Genomic DNA, 3,699 nt, shown 5'->3' with positions numbered 1-3,699 from the left:
CTTCAGCAATTTTCACTGAAGAATCTATATGTCGCTTTATAATTCCTGTTTGAAATAATGTTCTACCATTAGAGAAGAGTGCAGCATTTTTTTTTTTTGTGTTTTTCAGTAGCTGCATGCCTCAACGAATCACCGTAATGAGCTCTAAAGGTCAACTTGCAATACTTGTAAGATACCTTTGTATCATCACCTTGGGCCATTCCAATCCAATCCTTCAGTGCGGGATCTTTTTCTCATTCCTTACAGTATTTTTTCCCATATCTGGCCCATTTTCCCATTTTTCTTAACTCTGCTCTAAATGCTGTCTTGACTAATCCACGGTATGGCAAGAGGAGAGACCATGCGCGTTGTGACTGTGACCCACGACAAGCAGCAAACTTCTGTCTTGAGAGCCGAAAATCTGATTGAGAGCACACACACACACACACACACACACACACACACACACACACACACACAATGAGGCTAGTAATTAACAGCTGCACCTAAAATTCTGACCTTAGTGTGACTCAGGGGTCAAGACCCAAGGGGCTTAAACCTCCCAGTGCGTCCAAGGGTGTGAGCCAACGCTATATGCTGTCTTCTAACTCATATCCTGAACTTCATATCCTACATACTTATGAAAGCGCCCAATAGGCGCCCAATCACATTAAAAGGCGCCCAAAAAAGCGCAACGCGCAACCCTTCAAAAAAGCGCGCAAATTCTTTTCGAAAGGAGCCCAATTGTGCGCTTTTCGCGCACACCTGGCAACCCTGTTACGCAGCTTACTCCGCCCCCAGAATGACTCCTCCCACTTTTCTTAGTGTCTACGCCACTTGGAATCTCTCTCTCCCTCTCTCACGGTCTCAGGTGACATTCGCCTCCCACCACTCTGATAGATCTCGCTTGACCTTCACCCCCCCCCTCTCTCTCTCTCTCTCTCTCTCTCAGCACCATCACATCATTATCACCACCAAATAGCTACCTATGTATACTCTTAATAAAGTTTACTTGTGGTAATGGTTTTTCATAAGCAAACAAAACTGAAAAGTTTAACAAGATGTAATTATCATTATTTTGCAATGCAGACCAACACCTTACATCAGTAATGTCTTACATCCAACAACTTTTATCTTTATGTTGCAATTCAGACCAGCACCTTACATCAGTAATGACTTTCACCCTACAACTTTTGTTAATTTTTTGTGTTTGTTTCTCACCTTCTCAATGACAGAACGCCAATTTAATACTTATGTAGCCTACAGTGCATATAAAATTTACTCACCTCCTTTGGCACCTCTGGTATAACATATGATGTTATGTGAGTCATTCCCTTAAGTCCTGGACCACTTTCTATAAGTTCATTACCATGAAATTTTCTAAACATTTCCTCGGCAACTTTGAACTTCTCAATAAAATGTGGTGTCATGCGCCTTAAGCCTCCATTCCTTGACATGACTGATATCCAATCACTAGGTGGCTCGTCAGTGCTGGCAAGGTCAGGATACTTGTCCTTGAATTTGTACACAACGTATCCAAGTACATAATTAAAGGCATCAACTTCACTGAGGTGGTTTGGCCATGTGGAGAGGATGGAGGGTGAAAGACTGTGAGTGAGGTGGAGGGGGGAAGAGGGAGGATGAGGCCAAGGATGAGATGGAGGGATGGGGTGGAGAGGTATATGAGAGAGGAGGGTGTGAGTTAGGAGCAGGGCAGTGAAATGGCGGGGGACAGGGCGACGTGGAGGCGATTTGTATGTGGCCACCTCGAACGGGATTGAGGCATCTGGCAATAGATAGATAGATAGAACTTCATTATCTGGAATATTAAATTCCTCGCTACAGTCTTCTTTATCATCACCTGTGAATCTATTATTACAAAGATTAGCACTAATACAAGTATCAGATGAAAGCTGAGCTGGAGGATGACTTTCCTTGATGGAAGAACTACAGGTTTTAAATTCTGACAAACTCTCCCTTATGCACTTATCTTCATCTATTAGGAATGTATTTGGTTTCAATGATAACAGAGTTTGTCTGTGACCCAAGATATACCTTTTTAGTCTATGCTTGAAGGTTACTGGGCAAGGATAGTCATTTGCACTACCCATTTGACGAATTATGCCAAACAAGTTTCCTAGGACATATTGATTTAGTCTTCTTGTCAGAAGGTAACTGAAGCCATATTTATGTTTTAGATCATTATGCAGTGATATTAATGACTTTGATGATAATGTAACTCCTGTCTGAAATGGTAACTTTTTTCCTGTAACAGACCTTAACCTTGACCTTGCCCTTGGCAATGAAAATACCATTTTGGGTGATTTTAACATACACAATGTTGAATGGTTATTGCATTCTGCCCGGACTGACGACGCTGGTCTAGAATGAGAGCTGTTTGCGGAATCGTTTAATCTCACCTAGTTGATAAAGCAACCAACCAGAATACCTGATAATCCTGACCATAATGCCCATCTCTTGGATTTATTCTTGACAAATAATCCAAATCAATACAGGATAGAGGTACTGTCACCACTTGGATCCTCTGACCACAATCTCATCAAAGCCTCATTAGTTAACCCTCCTACACCTCCCCATTCCGAACCGACCCAATGGCACTTTGACAGGGCAGACTGGGATGGATTTAGAAATTATCTTGCTGATGTTCCATGGCAGTCTTTCTTCTCTAGTGATCCCAGTTCTACCCAGTCCCACATTTGCGACTTAATACTAGCTGGTATGGGTTTATTCATACCAAGTCAACAATTCACTAAAAGATCAAACTCTCCAAAATGGTTTGATGGCAATTGTGCCAGAGCAACAGCCCAAAAGTCATTAGCATATAACTCTTACTTAAAATCAAAAACATCTGAATCACTCTCCCAATTTAAAATTGCTAGAAATCATGCAAAAGCTGTATTAAATCTATCTAAATCAAACTTTCTTCAAAAGCAAGCATCAAAACTACTTAACAACCCTAATGACAATAGAATATTCTGGTCAACTCTTAATTCTTTCAATAATAACTTTAACAAGTCATCTTCCATTCCCCCACTAAAATCTTCAGATGGCAATATTACAAATGACCCACGTGGGAAAGCAAATATTTTTGCTAGTACCTTTGCAAGAAACTCCACCATAGATGATACCAGCCAGAATGTCTCAGTACTGGAACTTGATTCTCCCGAAATTGCCCCACTTAAAATACAGACAAGATTCGTAAAATCTATCCTAGACAATTTACCTACCAACAAAGCTCCAGGCCCAGATGGAATTCCGCCAATTGTTTTGAAAAAGTGTTCCCCTGAACTTGCCTCTGTCCTAGCCAAATTATTCAGACTATGCATACGTACTTCTTTATTCCCAAATTCATGGAAAGAAGCCAATATCCACCCAGTTCCGAAGAAAGGAAGTTCGTCTGACCCCTCCAATTACAGACCAATAGCTGTCACATCTTCTCTTGGTAAGGTATTAGAAACTTTAATTAATAAGCATATTGTTAAACATCTTGAATCCAACAACTTAATTAGTGATAGACAATACGGTTTTCACCACGAAAGATCCACCATTGACATACTCAATCTCTTAACTCATACCATCCATCAATCAATTGATCTTTTTGGAGAAACTCATGCGGTAGCTCTTGATATCTCTAAAGCTTTCGACAGAGTATGGCACCGTTCCCTGCTGTCCAAACTCCCTTGCTATGGACTAACGTCT

This window comes from Coenobita brevimanus, chromosome 37, assembly GCF_032717465.1.
Source record: "Coenobita brevimanus isolate Jiangsu-jjx chromosome 37, ASM3271746v2, whole genome shotgun sequence".
NCBI lineage: Eukaryota > Metazoa > Arthropoda > Malacostraca > Decapoda > Coenobitidae > Coenobita > Coenobita brevimanus.
The sequence above is the reverse complement of the archived record's forward strand: the minus strand, read 5'-3'. Positions refer to the sequence as shown.